The following is a 22,046-nucleotide window of genomic DNA, read 5'->3' as shown; positions in this document are numbered from 1 at the left end:
TTGGCCTAATGGTAATTCTTATGGCCATTTGGAGAAACCAGCTGAAGCTACAGTACCATTAAGTGCCTTATTTCACAGACAAGTGATTGTCCTAGGCAATTAAGCACCTGCACTACAGACCCTGTTGAGAGTCACTTCTTTGCCAAATGTGTCTTTCACTGAGCAAACAACATGGTGAGAAATGAAAAACAGAAGACTTTTTCTGCTTGGAAACTGTTTCCATTCCAGTATTTTGTTCTTAATGACCTTTGATTCACAACAGATTTTCACTTCTTACTACCGTGAATGAAGTATTGACAGCTGTCTCACAATGCCAGTTCTCTCTTCTATACACTGGTACAAATTACTTTTGATTTTTTAATCTACAGTAGAGTTGACCGCAATTCAGTTAAAAATGCATCATGAAGGGAAAGAGAAGGGTTGGGAGATATAAAGGTAACACCAGACATGAAATCAGGCACATAGCATCCCAGAATACTTTTTCATGGGTAGAAAGGTTACTCACAGGAGTTTCCTATACAAAGTGCATGAACCTCATAGAATAATTGCTCAAGAGTTCCAGAGGATATCAGTGTAAAGACTATCTAGTGTTATAGGCACCTCAGCAGTCACAGAGCTATAAGCCATATAATCATAATGAGTCCTTCTGTCCGTAAACTTTAATGACCAGGGAATTAACTATTTCTAGACTATGGTATGATAGGGCAGGAGGAGGATAAATCTCTGAAGCATTAGGGAGAAGCAATGGCCCTGTCTGGAGCTCTGGAAGACTACATGAGAGTGTATGGGAGAGGGTTGGTAAGCGGCCGTCCAGTACCCAGTGCTACCTTGGCACTTTGCGGGGGATCTCAGTTAAGTTGTGGTGCCCCAAGAACAGACCAGAGAACTAATTTTAAGTCAAATCCCCAACTCAGTCTCTGAATCTCCCTTTCTCTATGGGGGCAGCTAACCTTTTCCCTTGTGCAGCTTACTTCCCTCCCCACACTGGCTCTGTCTTCTCCAATATTCTGGTCAACACAGCTGAATCAAGATGCTGCCAGCTCCCACCTGTGCCCACTGTTCTGTAAAGGCTACATTTCCCCTGCAATTCCATGACCTGTCATGTGTGTAATCTGACCAGGTGAGCAAGGGATCCCCTCCCTACACTCCCTCACTCTTGAGGACAGGTACATAGGTTAGCTCCTGATGGAGCCTTCTGTCATTATGTATTTAGAATGCAAAATAGGTGTAGTAAGCCTCCTTATGGAAACTGGTGGATAAAATGTTTGTACATGGATATGGAAGGGTAGATTCACCGCTGGAATACCCCCTTCTGGCAGGGTGTGGTGTAGAGGCTCTGTCCTCTGTAATAAACCTTGTGACCACTGCTCCAGGCCTGTTATGGTCTGCTTCTTCTCTCAACTTGGCCCTCTGGCCAGGTTATGATTAATTTCCACCTCTTCTGAAGCAAACAAAAAGCACAACGAAAACCCAAAAAACATCTCAGCAGCCTCTTGGCTATTCTTCAGCCTGGTCTTAAAGCTCCAATTTCAGCCCCAGGCTCAGCAGCCCTTACACTGGATTTTCACAAACCTTCCTTGGGTCTGGTTGCAGAACCCAGGCCCACTTTCTACACTGGGTTCTGGCCCTGGGACCCTATATTAAGTAGATAGGTCTGCTTCTTCAGATGCACTGCTGTTTCCCTGGGCCACTTCCAGGGAAGTTAACCCCTCTTTGTTCACCTGTATGGGAGGTAGATTCTCCATCAGTGTGAAAATATGGAATTGCGAGTTAAAATTATTTTGGCCAAATCTTTTAAAAATTTAAATCAGACTGATTATAAATTAGATTCTGACAGAGAGTAATCATGTGCAAATTTTTAATTTCTAGGTGAGCATGTGCAGGAAAGAAACAAAAATCATTAACAACTGCTCTCTTACTAAGATTGTAAATGTCTTAGAGCAAACTTTTACAGCCATCTTATTACCACTTCCACTCCTGTCAAGAATGGGTGCAACAACAAGCAAAATGTCAGAGCTTTAATTATGATTCTGACCTTCCATGCCTGAACTCAGGCAAAATTCCATTGATTTTCATGACTTATTGGGAGTTTTGCCTAAGTTGTGTAGGACTTGGTTCTGGCTCTGTGCACACAGGTTCCTCTCCCAGTTCAGGAAAGCACTTAAGGACACGCTTTAGTCCCATTGACTTCACAACACATGCTACTGGATGGAACATTTATTAAAATTAGAGAAGGTCCCTAGTTATGAAGTTTACATCCAGAATCAGATCCATATGAAAATATTTCTAAAATTGAGGGTTTTGGCTAACATCAGTCCAATAAAGAGGTATGAGTGGTGAACTTTGGATTTGAACCTGCAATTGTTCGACATTCGTGGAAGTTTCAGATTTGATGTAAGGTTCAATCCCATCTCTAGATAAAGTGCCTCTAAGATTTCCTTTTCTGGGCCCAGCAAGCAAAAATACATTTAGATGATTATCCATTTTGTTTTGTTTTTACTCTTTTTTTAAACTCAGAGTTATAAATTAGTTTAAAAAATAGTTTAACAACATGGAAGACTACTTCCCTAATTATAATGACCTTTCCTATTCTTTCAGAAAAAATTATGTTAAATATATTTCATGTGATTTGCTTCATTATCTTTTATTTAAATCATCTTCAATGAGACATCACTTAATTAGGTTTGTTGTGCAGGTACTGAGAGTTACACTTCTGTATTCATTGCATGCACTTTCATTTGACTAACATAAATCTTATTCATGCCAAAGGCACCATCTATTACAAAAAATAATAAAGCATCATCCAGTTAAATTCAGCTTTCAGGATGTTATAAGGGATTTTTGTTTCATATGATTATAAAACCCTTTATTGACAAACATTTTGGGTTGTTCGGCCATCCCAGTCATAAACAAAGATTTACTTGTCAGCATATGTTATAAACGCTACCTGCCAGGAATTTATATTGTCGTCTTCTTAGGTCATAAATACAATTTTGCTTTGCTACAGCTGCCTTCTTCTGTTATGAGGTTTAACAGCCATGAGAAAGAATAAAAATTGCCTGGTAGTTAATACCAAATATTTTTACACACAAAATATTGTGCAAAAAGATACAACCCTAATCTGACTAGTTGTGAGGGCTAAAAGTATGAAGACCTCCAGAACTTGCTAAATCTGTAGGTAAACATGTATATCTGGGCATAACACCAATGTTGTCAAAATACATAATCACATATCCAAAAGCAGAAGAGAATTTAAGAAATAATTTTGTCAATGATTCTTAAGGGGACCACTACAATGACATTTGTTCTTCCTTACTCTTTTCACAGCTTCTTAGAGATTAATTTTGAAAGTGCTTACCTTTATATATGCATCTACTGTAAATTCACTTAAGTATGAAGGTTAGCATCAATCACTAACAATCAATATCAATTTAGCTACAACTATGTTAATTAGAGATGGAGCAGACCTGTCGGCTGAGTAGCAAGCTATATTACTGGAACAAAGAAAATCTGAACCTCAGGTTCTGTCACAGAGAGGGAAAGTACAGAATGTTAACCACTGAATTTATCTAATCTATATCATCATCATCATCATCCATGCATCGTCTACTAAGGACTGTTGTACCAGTCAAAGTAATCACAGTTGATGGTGTCGCACCCGGCATCATGTGGTGAAGTTTCCAGATCCAGTTCACTCCTGTGAATCCACAAATCTCTTGGGTGGCCCTGTAGGCAATGCCAGGCAGGGTCAAGATGTGTCAAAGGAGACTTTGAGAGCATGGTATTCTGGAATGTTTTTGTCCATCCTTTTCACATAGCCAAAGAGCACACAGTGCCACTTTTCTATATGATTGACTGGAGGAAGGCCAGATCTCTGCGAAATCATGACGTTTTGCACAAAATCAAACCACTTTATACTCAGCATTGGCATGGATAGTGCATATGGAATGCCTCTAGCCCTCCAATACTGCCTGTAAGATGGTCCAGGTTTCTGAGATGTAAAGCCATACAGCTAGTACACAGGTTTGACAAGTCCTGAACTTTGCCTCAACTCAAAGACTTTTTTGCATCCATTAGCAAGACACGGACTTCATGCAGGAGGCAGCAAGACCTGTTTGTTGAAGAACATCTGGTTTGCTGTGACAGTTTGAACTCTGGATGCAGCCTATGTAGATGAACTTGTCAACATTGACTTCACCTGCACTGGGATTCTGGTGGCCCAGCTGGAACTTAGTCTAATCTATAGCATTCGTTCAAATCAGTGGGTGGCATCATGTTAAAGGATATCACTGAAAGAAACATTCATGAGTTATACTGTAGGTCAGCTAATTCTAACTGGTGCTTCATTTTAGAGTAGTGCAATAGCATAATGGATGAAAAGCAGGCTGTATTGGGGGAAGGCTCTCAAGCAGTACATGTTGCAAATGAAACTGGAACTATACTTAATATCGTGATAGACTAGGGGATAATTAGACCATTAGGACTAACATATGGATATGGTAAACACAAAGAAAATCTCATATTTTCAAAGTTCCTTGATGTAGAAAGGAAGGCCATGTGGTTAAGGCATTGAATTCAGACATAGAGCCCTGGGTTCAGTTCCCAACCATGCCACATAATTCCCTGTGTGAGCTTGGGTTAAATCATTTAGTTTGTCTGCCTCATTTCCTAATCTGTAAAAAGGGGATATTGTCTCTTCCCTACTCTACAAGTGTTGAGAGTGTAAATTCATTAAAGTTTTGAGGTATTTAAATATTATGGAGACAAGGGTCACACAAAAAATAGGACAAATTAATATTAGTCCTTGCTACATGACAAATATTTTAATGTACTTTAATTACATATCCACCACATGCTAAACATTTTCTATATACTACTTCCACACGTTCCCTAACTCTGTGGCCTATATAAAACTTATACAACTCAATTTTGTGGGACCAGCAGTCACACAGTCATGTTCCTACATGCCAACATTATGCAACTGGTTTGAAGGCAATTTTTAAAGAGGGAGTAGATTGGAAGAAGAGAGTTTTTGATTGTTAGGGAAGCACAAACAGAAGAGCAAAGCCAGCAACATCTAAGTGTAGGAAGTCACAGAAACAAGAACAGAAAAGAAGGTATGTCTGGCAGACTAGAATGAGAAGACAGCTGAGTAAGTGAATGAGGTCACAGAAAGGTGAAGTTTTGGCTAGGTTTGTCAGTGTTTCAATTTTTCTTTTTATTACATCTAAATATGCAAGAAACAATAAAGCAAACATTCACTGGTTCATACTAGGGAAATGCATTTAAAATATAAAATACAATATTTCAAAATGCATTCTTAATTTTAGTACTGTTAGGTATTTTGTACAGCTCATGATATGGCTCAGTGGTGATGGAACTACCATATCACAACACACAGAAAAGAACCCACTGTAAACACAAGCAGAACTAATCCTTTCATTTTATTCCCACTTGCTCAGGTCACTAGCAAACTATTTCTATGCATGTATATTTAAGGTTTCAGATAAAAATATTTTATTGCATAACTAAAGCCTGTATCACAATACATACCCAAAGAGGCAGAGTTGCATATACAGCCTTGAATTTGCATGTGCAGACTTGAATCTGGTATCTCCTGACTTTTGCATGCTTAATTAGGCATCAGTGTCATCTTAAAAGGTTTTAAGATTGGTATATCTCCTCCCTTCCCATCCCATTAGAAGTTATATTTCAACCTCTGCTTCTTTTGCAGCCTCTTTGAATTCATATTTCACTTTCGGTCCTAAGCACAAGCAACAGTGGATATAGGGTTTAGCAAATGAGGTTCAGGAGCAGGACTGGTGTGTGTGTGTGTGTGTGTGTGTGTGTGTGTTTCCCAAACTTGGGATGCCGCTTGTTCAGGGAAAGCCTCTGGTGGGCTGGGCTGGTTTGTTTACCTGCCGTGTCCGCAGGTCTGGCCAATCGCAGCTCCCAGTGGCCATGGTTCACCGCTCCAGGACAATAGAGGCTACTGGAAGCGGTGCGGGCTGAGGCAGTGGAGCAGTGAACTGCAGCCCCTGAGAGCTGTGATAGGTCGGCTCTGCGGATGCGGCAGGTAAACAAACCAGCTCGGCCCACCAGGGGCTTTCCCTGCACAAACGGCATCCCAAGTTTGGGAAATACTGCTTTACAGGAATGGAACGCATGAGAATAAAACCTTGAAAAGCTGAGTAAACCAAAAAATCAGAGTACAACCAAGTTCAACCTTCTGGTAAGAGGTGTGAAAAAGAAAGAATCAAATTCTGATGCAAAACATGTACATGCTAAATTGCGGTCATAGGGGTAACTCCAACAAAGAAAGCAAAAAAAGCATTTCTGTTACTTAATGGATTATCTTTGGAATTGCCATGAAAATAAGAAATACTGTAATTTTATCTTTGAATGGTGTTGACTAAAGCCAGTTACTCTAAAGACCAAATAAAAACGTTTGTAATAGGTATTGTGACAGGGTCAGGCCAGATGGCTACAGGAGAGTGTTAGAAGGCAGATCTATTAGTCCCAGATTAAATAGAACCCTTTTCCCTGGGAAAGGAAACAGGGGCAGTTCCAGAACAAGCAGGAACTTGCTGGAACCAACTAAGGCAGGCAGGCTAATTAGGACACTTGGAGCCAGTTAAGAAGAAATTGCTAGAATCAATTAGGACAGACTGGCTAATCAGGGCACCTGAGTTAAAAAGGACCTCACTTCAGTATGTAGTGTGCATGTGAGGAGCTGGGAGCATGAGGTACTAGGAGCTGAGAGTGAGAAGACATTGCTGGAAGACTGAGAAGTACAAGCATTATCAGACACCAGGAGAAAGGTCCTGTGGTAAGGATAAAGAAGATGTTGGGAGGAGGCCATGGGGAATAGCCCAGGGAGTTGTAGCTGTCATGCAGCTGTACCAGGAAGAACTCTAGATAGCTGCAGTCCACAGGGCCCTGGGTTGGAACCCCAGGATAGAGGGCGGGCCTGGGTTCCCCCCCAAACCTCCCAACTCCTGATCAGACAGAGGAGGAATTGACCTGGACTGTGGCTTCTACCTAGTGGGCTGTTTCCTGACCCACATGGTGAATCTCTGAGGCGAGCAAATCTGCCAATAAGTGCAGGACCCACCAAGGTAGAGGAAGAACTTTGTCACAGTATGCTATTTATAGAGAAATTTATAATTAAAGTATAAATATTCCTATTATTCCATTTGTACTGAAGAAGCAAAACAGTGTCTTAAATCTGATTTGTATTACATTTTTCATGTATCTATTGTAGGTATTCAATGTATGAAAACCTTTTGATTGAACTGTTTAGCCCACCAATTTAATGTTCTTATATTTCTCAGTATGTTTTTATTAAATAAAGTGAACCACAGGGGAACCTCCTATTTTTATACTAGTAGAATTGTGTAGTTATTGAGCTAACCAATATTTGAGAAGCCTAACAAAAAAAGAAAAACCTTCCTCACTATCAAAATCCCTTGACTTAAAATCCTATTCATGATTACTAAAAATGCATCCTTCATTCCTCAGATATTATCTCCTGGTTGCTTTCCCTGGAGCTTTTATAATAAATATTGGAGTAATTTTTTTATTTGCAATTCTTAGTAAGTTTCATTTGCATACACAGAATTATTACCATTAACAAAAATCTCACAGTAATATGCGAAGAGCTTGATCCTGAGTGAAGCCAATGAGAAAACTGCCATTCAGTTCAATGAAAATAGACTTGGGCACTAGATCATTCTTCATTGTTTGCTCACTGTTAACTCAGTGGCGACATATTTACCATTAGTGCTAGGATGATATTAACCCATTTTTCTTTTTATCTTATCCTTCATAGGGAAGGAACGGAGGTATTTCTTCTCTTTCCTACCCTGTCATCTCCCCCACCTCATTCTGAGGGTGCAGATAGAAGAAGATGCCACTATAAGTGGTCCCTTTCCTCTTTAGTACTACCCCAACCTTCTCATCTTTTCCTCGCCTGCCTCCCACCTCCTTCCCCAACCAAATTGGGCACATTTTTTTTCTTGTTTTTACTTATGAAGGTCACACTACTGCCAATTTGTGCTCAGCTCAGATCACTCCAAATTTCACAAATGCTACAGTAGGACCAACTGCCCACTGATTGTGTGAGGGAAGGGTTGTGGGGTGGATTGAACAACTTCCCTTTAATATGCAAAATGAAGAGTGTTTCATATGGTACTTCTGATTGAGAGCATGAAATTAAATCAACACCTTAATTTAACTGCAGCCTCCTGAAGAATATGGGTTGTAAGCACCCGCACCTTAAGCCAGCTAAGCGACATGCAGAGTTTGACCTACAACGGATGAGTAGATCTCTGTTACTGACAAGCATTAAAACTAGTCCATTGGTCGCATTCACAGAGACAAAATTAGTATACTGCATACAGGGCCGGTGCAAGGATATTTTGCGCCCTAGGCGAAACTTCCATCTTGTGCCCCCCCCCCCCAAATCACATACGTTATACACAATACACGGTCACAGAGTAACATGTTATAATTTAGAATTTATATTTCCGCACTTTAAGTTTAGCAAATTTAGAAACAAGTTCCTCCAAGTCAATGCTGTGAGCAATGTCATGTTCTAGTGACAAGGTAGATAGCCCAACAAGTCTTTGTTGCAACATTGATGTTCGCATATATGTTTTTATCAACTTGAGCTTCGAGAAGCTTCGCTAACCACTGGCCACAGAAACCGGGAGAGTCAAGAGGATGCGAAGAGCAATAACTGTGTCAGGGACACTATCTGTCAGCTTATTTTCTCATATGAAGTTCAATACATCTTGCGGTGATGAACTCCTTTGGACTCATCTTGCAATAGCTTGCAATTAACTGCACAAGTCAAAGGCATCACTATCTTTGGATTCACTATGTTGCAAAGCTTTCTCCAGATTCAAGCAATGTTCCATAATTTGCTTTGGTGTTTTATTTTGCAAACTGTAAACATCATATATGAAGCCAAATACTGAACTAATTTGCTGCATCAATGTGAATCTTTCTTCAACCGAATGTATTGCTGTGTCAATGACTGCAAAGTAAAAGTTCACTTTGAATTTTTCTTTCGGATCATAAATAGGTTCGTCATCTGCTTCATATGTGAACTGCTTCCTCTTCTTTCTAATACGGATTGGATCTGGTTCAAAAAGTGCCGGTACATCCAACTCCTCCGCAAGTTCACCTGCATCTACCAATGTTTTCTCAAAGGCTGCGTCACTTTTGCGGCCCACAAGAAACTTCTTGGTTTCTCCAAGTTGATTAATGGCATCACATATATCAAATTCTTTTGCCTGAAGTTGTTTGCTAGTTATGTTGATCTCAAACAATATGTCATACCACAAAACAAGAGAAACAAGAAACTTGAAACTAGAAATGGTTTTTGTAAGAGCCTTTGCATCAACTCGTGATGTATTGCCAGATGATCCTGTCAGAGTATTGTCTTCATAGATGTCTACCAGAGCATCATAGATGTCACCAATGAAAGCAGGATGGAAAAGCTCCCCCCCCCCCCAGAAGACCTAAGACATGATGGCTGGATACATAAACAGACACCTGTCCCTCACAGGCACTACCTCATAACATGCCAATTTGCTCAGGACAGAACATCATAGAGGAATACTATGCATTCAGTGGTCTCTACACTGGCCAAGCAACAGCATGACAACTAACCTAACCAGTCCATCCAACTTTTTTGACTGCTTCTTGGGCACTGGTGAGGGGTAGCGGTGCCAGACTGAGCCCGGTGATGGGTGCACTACAAATCTACAAACTGAGGCAAGGTGCTGGGCCTAGAGTTCCTGCTGAGACTGCTGTCCTGCACCAAGTGGAGCACAGCCTCCATGAGGAGAGAACTCAAACAAATATCACGCTCCCTTCTGCATGATTCCCCCAAGCACTTCTTCAGGCAGCTGCTATGGGGGTCACTCACAGGCTTAGCCCCTGCTGTTGCAGGCAAAACACAGCAGCAGGGCTTAAAAGTCAGACAGGGCCGCCCAGAGGACTCAGGGGGCCTTGGGCAAAGCAAAATCGGGGGCCCCTTCCATAAAACATTTGCAATACTATAGTAACATGTATTAGGAAATGTAAAAAATAACTAGTGAAATACATTCAAAAATTAATTTGTAATAATTTGAAAAAAAACTAAATACAATATTTAAAAACATTAAAAGCTGTAATGGTATGTATACATTTGCAATTACATAGTGGGCAGTTGCAGTTGGTTGGCTGGGTGATTGTGATGGGTTCAGGTGGTACCAATGGGCTGGGGTGGGGAGCTGGGCTCTGGGTTCAGGGGTGCCCAGCTCAGGGGGCTGGGCTCAGGGATGTGGGGGATAGGGTCAGGGGGGTTCCAGCTCAGAGGGGCTGGGCTCAGAGCTGGGGTCAGGGCTGTTGGGGGATGGGGTCAGGGGGTTTCCAGCTCAGAGGACTGAGCTCGGAGCTGGGGGTCAGGGCTGTGGGGGGATGGGGTCGAGGGGGGGTCCAGCTCAGGGGGTCAGGGCTGGGGGGGATCAGGGGGGGTGGGGGGGATGGATGGGGTCAGGGGGGTGCCTGGGGGAACTGGGGCAGCTCAGCTCTGCAGGCTGCTGTTCTCTCCAGCCGTCCAGGCACAAGGGGAGCAGGAGCAGGGACCAGCCAAGGACCAAGGGGGCAGGAGCACAGGCACCGGAGGCTTACCTGTGGGGAGGCACTTGCTTACCTTGCCCAATGCATGAGCGTTGGGGTCCTCTTTCTTTCTCCGCTCCACCAGACCACCGCTGAGACCCCGGGGGCGCCCTGGGCTGCCGGGCCGTGCATCGGCTCCCTGACCCGAGGGCGCCCTGGGCTGCCGCTGCGGCTCCCTGACCTGGGGGGTGCCCTGGGCTCCCGGGCTGCCGCGGCTGCACACTGACCTCGGGGGTGCCCTGGGCTGCCAGCCGCCGGCAGCTCAGACTACCTATCCAGCAGCGGCCACTGCAACCATTTAAAAAATTTTTTGGGGTGCCGCTTTTTGGCGCCCCCAAATCTTGGCGCCCTAGGCAACCGCCTAGTTCACCTAAATGGTTGCACCGGCCCTGACTGCATACTACAAAAACAACACCAGTTTACATGTGAATTGGAAATGTTTTAACGAAAGGAAAATGGTTAAACTGAATGCTTAAAAAAAATCATAGAAAACGAGTGGAATCAATGGGCTGATCATGTCCTTGTCTCCCCTCGAACTCCACACAGTGAATAACAATTAAGAAAACTCATAGGCAAGTGTCCTCAGTAAACTTTCTCAAGCTTCAGTTATTTTCAGTTACTGTTTAGAGAATCCCAGGTGGCTGGCACAGAGATGTAAGTGAAGTTATCCACTAGTAAGTCATGGAGAAACATTACGAGACTGTGCATGTGTGCAGAAGCAGCATATTTTTTTTTGAACAGCACCTGGTAACCAGTATATGCTCAAATAATTGCTTCGCACAAAGAATGGAAATACAATTAAATATCTCTCCATATGTTATAAGGCACAAAGCAAAGCCAAGTAACCTTAGTTTATCTTTCCTTGATTTTTGTCACAGCAAGACTTGAGTATTGTTGCTCAGATCTCTCAGATGAGGGTAACATAATAGTTACTGATTCAAATTCTAATGGAACTCAATTTGCATTGTTAGAGGTTGTGAACCACTTTTTAGGATATCGAAATTAGTCCAGATTTATCAAACTATTTTCCTCGTTTAAGTTATGTCGATTTCTTCCTGCTCACTTCCACATGATTCAGTTTTAACACACAGAATTTTGCTTTTTACAAAATCCCTCAGAGTAAATAAATTCAGCCTAATTTTATTTCAGATTTGTCACTGCCTTGACCCTACTATTTGACAACTTAGTCACCAGAGAGATCAGCTAATTAAAAAATCAGACAGGCATTTATTTGTTCCTTTTAAGACTACTTTTATTCCTGCATTTCATTAAATTAATATTTAAATATCAAAGTATAACTTGCCCATTATAATATCCATACATATCTCAACTTTCGAAAGGATTATCTAGAAAGTCCAACAAGGAAAAACCCAAGCCACAAGTTGAGATCAGGATCTTGTGTTCTGGTTTTGGGTCATTTGCTTCTGTCTTCTGCTTTGTCAGGCTGGAAATAGCCAGCATATTGCTGCTTCTCTATGACTTGATTTTTCCAAAATTTTCATAGGAAAGCTGTCCTCCCTTCAGAACTGTGTGTTAGGTAGAGGAAGCAGCTTCTTAATTATGTCTTTGGATTGATCTCCTGAGAGTTTCCTAGGGAGAATTCTGGGGATTCTCCATAGAATTCTTCATATGAGAGTTGTAAGATACATGCTTTGTATTTACTTTTAGAGATGACTCCAAGCTACAAAATTTGGATCCTGATTCAGAACTGAATTTCCTCAAACTTTAATGTTGTTTAAATCTGGATTTTTTGTTCAGGCTCAACCAACTCTCCTTACAATGTTTTTATTATACCATTTGTAATTTTATTTTTTCCCCTTTTATGCCTTTCTGTTTAGCTTGATTTAGGATTGTTGAGCCTGAGCAGCTATATGCAATAAAACAATGTGACTGTTGTTCTTGACTAAACTGATCATCAAACAACAATAAAGTGGATAAATGTATTTGAACTCAGATTACATTATACAATTGCTATATTTTTCACTAGGACAGTTGCTAACCCTGGTTAAGTTTTCTTCAGGATTTTATATACATCATTGTGATCTTTCCTAAGTGTTTTTTTTTAATCTATATAGGCCAAGTCTTGTTAATCTTTCCTCATAACTCAGCCTCTGAAAAAACGATGCCTTTATGAGCAATTAAAAAAACTGAATGAATATCATCCTGTAAAATCAATTTTACTATGAAGCTGATGACGATAGCACAGTTTAACAGCTGTAAAGGTGGATTCAAGAGTAAGTGATTATTTAATATTTTAGAATACAGAATAATGATGTACAGCACAAAATGAAAAACTAAATCTAAAATTGCTACCTATGGAAATGAGTGATGCTGAATACACCATCATTTGAGGGTTTTTTTCTTGATTAAACACATACGTTGAAGCAGAGTAAATCACCTATTTTCTAAGATCCTCAAAATTTCATGGATAGTCTAATCAATTACAGAGAGAGGGTTATGCATTGCAAATGTATCCATATATCGAAGGCTATATCCTATATCATTGGAGTTATACCAGAGGTCTACAGTTAAACACATAAGAGATACACAAATGCAAAACAGCTAAATAAGTGACACTTGGCATACAGAATTCTATGTAGATAATGCTCATCATAACTCCCATGCAATTACACAACTGTTTTACTCTGCCACACATACTAGAACTCAAAGTTCACCTTAAATCTTTGGTCTCATGTCTGATTTTGTCTCCTACTGTATAGGTAGAGAGTGAGGCCAATCATCCCTTTTAAAGTTTAAAAAAATACTAAAGAATGGTAAAGTGGAGTGAAATTTATAATATTATCCTCTCAAATCCACAAAAATTTACATTGTGACCAGTACACTAGGTGTGGTTTCATTAAGATTGGAAGTTCCATATAAGGAAGAGACAACATTTACCTAAATGCTATTAAAGACCTTACTTACATTATGACTCCTAGACAATTAGCACACACTGTAACCGTTACAATCATCTCAGACATGAAAGGTTTCTATTATGCATAATGCAAAGATAATATCCGTAGCAGCTAGTGGCCTCAAAAGAAGCAGGTAAAAACAATACAAATGAGGACGGGCAATTCTCAGAAAGCAGGCAAGAAATCAAAGAAAAATAATGCCAATAAAGCATTGAGGTAAATCATAGATGTATGAGAAGATAAGGTGCAGCTGATGCAGGGATACATAGACTTCTTTTACATGGACTAAATTGTGAGAAGTGATTTTTGGTGTCAATTTTTGAGTGCCCAACCTGAGAAATATGAATGCTAATGATGAGATATATTACATATTTTTGTTACTTGGTCTTATTATGAGAAGGTTGGATATAACTTCAACATTTTTGTAAGATATGAGCCATGCATTAGATAGGACAATCACATCTTCTGTTATTCATATTTTGTGATTATAAATTAAGCCTAGATTGGTAGGTTCCAAGACCAGAAGTGACCATTGTGATCATCTACTTTGACCTCCTGTAAAACAGGCCATAGAACTTCCCTGAAATAATTCCTAAAACATATCTTTAAGAAAAACAACAAATCCTGATTTTAAAATGGACAGTGATGAAGAATCCACCACGATTCTTGGTAAGTTGTCCCAATGGTCCTTTACTCTCACTGTTAAAAAAATGTTTGCCTTATTTCCAGTCTGAATTTGGCTATCTTCAACTTCCAACCATTGGATTGTGTTATACCTTTCTCTGATAGATTGAAAAGAGCCCATCTTCAAATATTTGTTCTCCATATAGGTTCTTATAGGCTGTGATCAAGTTACCTCTTAATCTTCTCTTTGTTAAATTAAATAGATTAATCTAACACTATAAGGAAGCTTTTCTAATCCTTTAATCATTCTTATGGCTCTTCTCTGAACCCTCTCCAGTTTATTAATATCCTTCTTGATTTATGAATAGTAGATCTGGACACAATGTTCCAGCAGTGATTGCACCAGTCCCAAACACAGATGTTAAATAATCTTCTACTCCTACCTGAGATTCCCATTTATGCATCCCAGGTTATTACATTAGGGCTTTTGGCCATAGCATCATACTGGGAGCTCACATACAGTTGATTATCCACCACAACACCCAAATCTTTTTCAGAGGATTCTTTTTGTTCTCAAAAAACTTTAAAAACTCCATATTGTCCTTAAACCTACTGGTCATAGATTTTTTTTCCTTGTGTTTCTTTGCTTCCCTTACACTTTTCTATAATTCATAGCTTCTGATTTATATTCATTACTATGAACTTCCCCTTTCTTCTGTGTCAATGTGCACATATCTTTTATAGTTACCTTCACTCTTCCTCTAATCCAGCTCAATTTATTAACTGATACAGCCTTCTTCGTCGATTGTGGGATTGTGACTTTTTGAGCATTTAGTAAAGTGTTCTTAAACAATTCCCAATTATTATTCCTATTTTTATGATTAAATTCTTCCTTCCAGCTCATTTGGCTTTTAATTGTTTTCAGCTTTGTGAAATTGGCCCTGTTAAAGCATACACACACACACACACACACACACGCGCACACCCACACACATATATATATATATATATTTTTACTGGCTTGGACTTAATTCTATTTGAACATTATAAATGTGATCAAGTAATGATCACTCGTACTTAAGCTACCATTATTTTTTAGTTCTGTGATCCATTCCTCTTTTTCTGTCAAGATTAGGTCTAACATAGAAACACACACACGCACACCATGTTGGATGATATACTTTTTGAGTTAGGAAATCATCACCTATAAAGATTTAGAAAGTCTCAGGATGTTTTAGTACTGGCTGCATGAGACCTCCAGCATGTATCACTCAAATTGAAATATGTCACTCAAATTCCCTGTGAATATGCAGCTATTTCCCCCTACACATTACAGATAGATGCCTAAGGAGTTGGTCATCCTGTTCCCTAGTGTGATTTGGTGGTCTGTTATCCAACACTGCATCTTTTGCTTTTCTGTTAGGACATTGATTCTTGAGCATTCAAAATCATTTTCATCATGTTTTCTTTCCCATGTGAAGCCAGAAGGGACTTCCTATGCATAAAGTTGGTGGCTTTACTGAAAGAAACAATTCTTGGATTGGAGGGGCAAGTAGAAAGGCTACTGAGAAGCTTAAGGAGTTTTCAGACATTTGAGTTTGGGAAACATGAATACAAGGAAAAAAGGTTCAAGGAAACAAGGAACTAGTTGCCAAGGAGTCAGAGAGGATGCCTCACCGCTCATCACTGTGCTGCCGTCGCCTCCTTGCCTGGTTTTGCTTTTGCAGGTTCTGGTTTTGCACATACCGCATGATAATGCGTGTGGTGTTTACAGTGCTCATAACTGCTGCGGTGATCTGAGCGGGTTCCATGTTCCCAGTGCTATTGCGTCTGCACTGAAAAAAGGAGTGAAACGATTGTCTGCCGTTGCTCTGACAGAGGGAGGGGCGACCGATGACACGGCTTACAGGGAATTAAAATCAACAAAGGGGATGGCTTTGCATCAAGGAGAAACACAAACAACTGTCACACAGACTGGCCCCCTCAAGGATTTAATTCAAAACCCTGGGTTTAGCAGGCAGTTGATTTCATGGAGGGAGTGGGGAGCAAATGAATGCAAATGAATACAAAACAAATCTGGTCTGTTTCTTGTTTTGATTACTCCAACTATCTTATACATCTTAGGCTAGCAGCAGACGGTGCAGTATGACGGCTAGACATCAACATCTCCTGGGTGCTCAGCGGAAGATGGTGCATTACGATTGCTAGCCATCATCATTAGCTTGATCATATTCTGGGGTAACATTTCCCTCGATTCCAGGGTAACGCGAGATCCAAGAGATCACATTAACATTTTTCATTCCTGGAGACAGATGAGGATGGGCAGACTGTGGCAACCAGACAGGTGAGGGCTCAGAGGAATTGCACATAGCTAGGAATTGTTAATCAATATCAGATCCTCAAAACATGGAAACTGTTTAAAATACTTCTCAATATACAGCTGTTCCAAGGGAATGGAGAGAGATACAGGACACACCTGTGAATGGCAGCTTGGCTACACCCATAGGAAAAGCAAGTTTGCCCATAAAGATTTCTCCAGCCATTCAAGGAAGGCATATGATCCTTGCTTGGGATTCAGTATTCAAAAGAATTGAAAAGATATTCAGCAAGGGACAAGCAGACAACATGACAGTATAGTGTCTTCCCAGAATCAAGACATGAGAAGTCACATTAAGATTGGATAGACTTCTGAAGTCAATTGGCAAGGATCAAAGGTAATGGTTCATATTGGCACTAATTACATTTTACCTCAGTAGAAGGTGAATTGACATTGGAAGGGACAGGTTGGAATTAAACTATTAACAAAAGCAGAGATATGAGCATTCAATTTCGCACAGAACCAAGATGTTGAGAACAAAATTAATCAAGGTGCCAAAGGACATGAAAAGAAGATATTCTTTAAATTGACTACATAGCAATGCTATGAGCCTGGGTAACAAACAAAAGGAAGTGGGATTGCTTATTTGTGAATAAAAAGCACAAACTTCCAGTGCATTCAGATTTTTGTTAAGTTAAAATAATTTCTGAATGTACTGGAACTGGTTGAAGTATATATTCTGCTTAAGTCTGTCCTCTTGAATCTAAAAAAAAGTGATAAAGTATGAATGACAGCTCAATAACCCCTCTAGCCAGTAAATGGTACACAAGCATTGAAAGGAAGAAAGGAGAGGTAAAATGATGAAATAGGTTATCAATATACAGAGGTTTAGAGACAAGTAATTACATTAATGGTGACTGAGCTGGTTGTGTTGTGGGAAAACTCATGTGATCTCCAAGATCAAGAAGTAACAAGGAGAAAAAAATGCCTGGAGCAAACAAGTAGTATGAATAGATAGACCTAAAATGGTCACTGGAATTCCGCATGCTTGAATCAGTATCTGAAAATATTTAGGGATAACTAAAAAGAAATAATTTAATATATTGTGTAGGGAATTGTCGTGACAATAGATCATCACTTAATGAATATGCCATGCATCAAGTCATCAACTGAAACTCTCATGGAAAGCTTGGTGTGGACTATTTTCTTCCAAACAAACTTCATTTGTGTTTGGCCATATTTGAATTCTACCCAAGGAATTCATTATGCTGTATTGCTTTATTGACACAAGATCTAATTTGCATGTGTAAATTAGCAGTAAGAACATTTCCCATCACTTTGCTGTATGGCTGGATTGACTGTTTACTTAATTTCTTTCTGCACAGCTCTGGATTTTACAAGATGCATTAGCAACCAAAAATGTCATCTCAGCTTTAGTTACATGTGGTATATACTTTACAAAAAGGTAAAGCAACATAAAACTTAAATTTATGTGAATTAGAATTTGCAACCAGTCTTGAGGTTTTCAAAATAGGATGTATCTATCTTTCAGAGCACCCTCCCCCTGAGAATCACTAGAAAAGCTTATCTCAATCTTAAATTTCCATTAAGAATGTATTTTCTTTCAACTGATATTATTTTCTTAGAATTGTCACACACACAATGATTTTAGTGCTTTATCTTTGTGAGAGGTGAGCAATAAAATGTGCTTGAATCTAAGATAATTCATCTCTTTTATAGCCCCTTTTAAAAAAAGAATTGGACATTTGGACACTTTCTTAATTCAAACTAAATGGAGTGGAACCAAGAAATAGAGTCTAAATGAAACTTAATAATCTTGTACTGTATCACTTTATCAAATGTTGAGTTTCATGTATTACAACAAATTTAGTTACAATAAATACAAGATAGTTACAGTACTAAATCAATATTGTAACATTATCAGCAACTTTTGAGACATTTATACATAGATATGATAATTAACTTTTTCAACTGAGTTTGATTCAGAAGAAGAAGTTTAACCCCCAAAGTAGCAAATTATATATAGCTCTGAAGGACATTTATTAGTATTTGAAACAAACAACTAACATAAAAGAGAAGAGAATAGGAGTGTCCGACCCTAATACGGGTTCGGGTGAACTTTTAATTGAGAGAGGAAAATTAAGACCAGACAGACTGAAAATTCAAAAAACCACACGGTCATTTATTAACAGGGAAAAAAATCACAGCTTGGGCTGGGGAGGAGTACTTACCAACTAGCAGTATTATTAGAACAAGAACGTTCACACAACTTGAAGCAATCTATTTACATTCATTAACAAGGAGCCAAATAATTTAAAGTTAACTGCTCCCTAAAAATCATAGTAAATACACCAAATTAAACAAACTGTGCGCACATTAACCAAACGCTATGAAACACACCAGCTAACTACAATAGCAGTTAATAAACTCTCATATACTATATATACACAACTTTATTCTAAGCAAGGGAAATTAGAACTCAAATACTGTATTCTAGGCGCAACTGACCAGCAGTACAGACACCAGAAGCATAACGAATCCGTAGAAGGCAATTTGGAAAAAAATAAATGTCACGTCCCGAGCTGGCTATATCTGGAGGAGACCCCTGGCTGAAGGGTTGATCAGGTCCTTCAGTCAGTGCGTGGATACTCCTGCAGATTCTGGCATGAGGCATGGTTTTATTCAAAGGTTCTTTTACACTTATCAAAATCTGATTGGTCCCTAGCTCCTTCACCTTCCAGGTGCCGAGCTGGCGCCCTCTATGTAGATAGAATCTGCACACAGCACACTAGAAGCTACTAGAAGCTGCATCCAGCACACTAGCATGGTTTTGCACACGACCCTAATCTGACCATTTGAACTGAACTACGACTGGTCAGACTGGATCCCTTTGCTCACTGAACACCGGTATTATGCACGCAGCACTAGCCTGACCCCTAAGTGACCAGGCAAAAAAAGCAGGAAAATGCACACGGCACTACAGTGTTGCACACTGCTCCTTAAGGTAGCACACAGCACCACGGTGTTGCACATGGTACCAGTGTGACCTTTACATGACCGACAATTGGCCATACAGACACCATGTTAGAATAGAGGCCTTAGGGCTGCAACAAGGGGCACATTCAGTGCTAAGTCAGGAAGAATACAAAAGTACAGGCGAACCCACTGAAACCTTAGGATAGAAATATAGTATCTGATCAGATGCTTATGCCCATGACAGTGAGAAAAATTTTGCTGTCTCATGTTTGGAAATTGCTTTATGATCAATGGACATAGCACCCATGGAACAGAGTGGAAGAATTGGCTTGGTATAAGGCACAAACTCTCTATGTGAGCATGGGAAAGTCACATAGAGCCAACTTTTAAAAAAGTATTTAGGCACTGAAAGGTAAGACAAGCACCTAGTAAGATTTTCCAAAAGTACCAAACTACCATTGAAATTGATGGGAGCTAGGCACCTGGTGCTTTTGAAAATCCCAATATGGATCTATGTGCACCTTTAGGCACCTGAATACTTGGAAAAAATCTCTTTTTGATTTGACAGCAGCTCTGCAGACTAGAAAGACTCAGGATTTGTCTTCACTACCGTGCTAGATTAGTGCCACTGCATCAATGTGGTGGTGCTGATGCAGTGCATCTGGTGAAGATGTGCTATGTTGATGGGAGAGTGCTCTCCTGCCAACACAGTGTGGCGTAGACACCACTTTAAAGTCAATGTAACTTATGTCACTCAGGGGAGTAATTTTTTAACACCCCTCAGTGATGTAAGTTACATTGACTTAAGCAGTAGTGTAGACGAGCGCTGAGTCAGTAACCTTAGGAAGACTTCTGCTTTGACATCAAGCTAGCCAACTAGAAATGCTGAATAAATGATCCTCATGGAGGCTTGAATGTTAATATCAATCCTACACATTCATGCTCTCAAATGAGTGACCTCACAATGCCTGCCCCTCAAGAGCAGATGAGCAAGACAAGTGTTGAGTTACTGATATCAGAGAGACCAGGGGCTTGACAGCAGCCCAACAATTCAAAGTTGCTGAGCAGCCATTAAAAGGAGGAGCTGTGGGAGGCAGCTCCTACTCCTTTGATAAAAGCAGAGGGAGAACTCTCCTCCTTCTGCTGTTCTAGGCTTGGGGAAGCTTAGCCAGAATTATATTGAAAGGCTACCATCAGTATAGCCAATTGCAGCCTTTTTGTTTTCTGGAGTGTTTAAATCCCTCCCTTTTTAAAGAATCAGCATTTTAAAATATGTGTCCATGGGGGTTTTTGGTTGAGGAGATGATGAAGAATGTGAAAATTCACAATGGTTTGTGCCCAGTATTATACCTTGAGGATTGAATCAAATCAACAGCTTGTCTTTGTCTTGGGTTCTGTTTTTCACAGAATACACAGTAAGATAAATATCACAGCATGGAATTTTGAAACTGAAATTGTAGTTATGGCAATCATAAGCTATCTGTTCAAAAATCTCACACTAATTGGCACTACTACTCCAATGCATTAAAGTAAGGCATAATTAGGTTACTAACTAATAAATCCTGAACGGATTTGTGAAAAAGCAAGATGACTTCTAAGGCTATGACCTCTTATTTTCATATGCGTCAAAGGACAATTAGCTGCTACAAAAAGATTTTAAAGGATTAAGAACATTTTTGCAACTTACTGACTCCCATAAATTTTCAGGCTTTGTTATAGATGTGCTAAACTGAAATAGGAACCATATCCTTAATCATTCATCCTAGTAAATCATTACTGGGACAGCATTTTTACAAACTCCATTAGATTGATATAAATACATGATATGGCTAAGAAGCAAACTTCTAGTAAAGATCTTCACTCTTTATATATACACACTTTACTACATTTAGATTAACCGAGATGCCTGCTTATTAACTGTTCTACTATCAGCCACTCTTGTAAAAGTAGACAGAAGATAGATAACATGTTCACAGATCTGGGAATGCCTTTCAATTGTTTGGATAAGTATTTGCCCAAATGCCTACTAGTTAGGATTGGCACCATCTCTTCCTAACCAACACCTAGTCAATTTGAAAGTTTTGCATTAACTTGACATTAACTATTTTTCATCATTGCTATTGTATTATTGTACTACATAGGAGCCCTAATCATAAACCAGGACCCTATTGTGTTAGGTGTTGTACAAACAGGACAAGAAGACTGTCGCTGCCCCCAGAAGTTTACAATCCAAGTATAGGACAATTGGGAACAGATTATTAGACAGAGAGACGAGCAGTACTGGTTGGTCTGACTACAGAATTCCAACAGTCTAATTGTATTTGAGGGTTTTTTTGTTTTTTTGTTTGTTTTTTTGGTAGACATTACAACCAAGGTGCTTTTAAAGAAAGTATTTGAAGGAGAACAATGAAGTGGCTTTGCAGATGTTACAGGGAGCTCTTCCCAAGTGCGAAGGGCAGCATGGGAGAAAGCATGAAGGTGTTTGTATGAAAATGTAACAAGTGAGCAATGCAGGCTGGCAC

This window comes from Chelonoidis abingdonii, chromosome 5, assembly GCF_003597395.2.
Source record: "Chelonoidis abingdonii isolate Lonesome George chromosome 5, CheloAbing_2.0, whole genome shotgun sequence".
Lineage (NCBI taxonomy): Eukaryota > Metazoa > Chordata > Testudines > Testudinidae > Chelonoidis > Chelonoidis abingdonii.
This window is presented reverse-complemented; position numbering follows the sequence as displayed.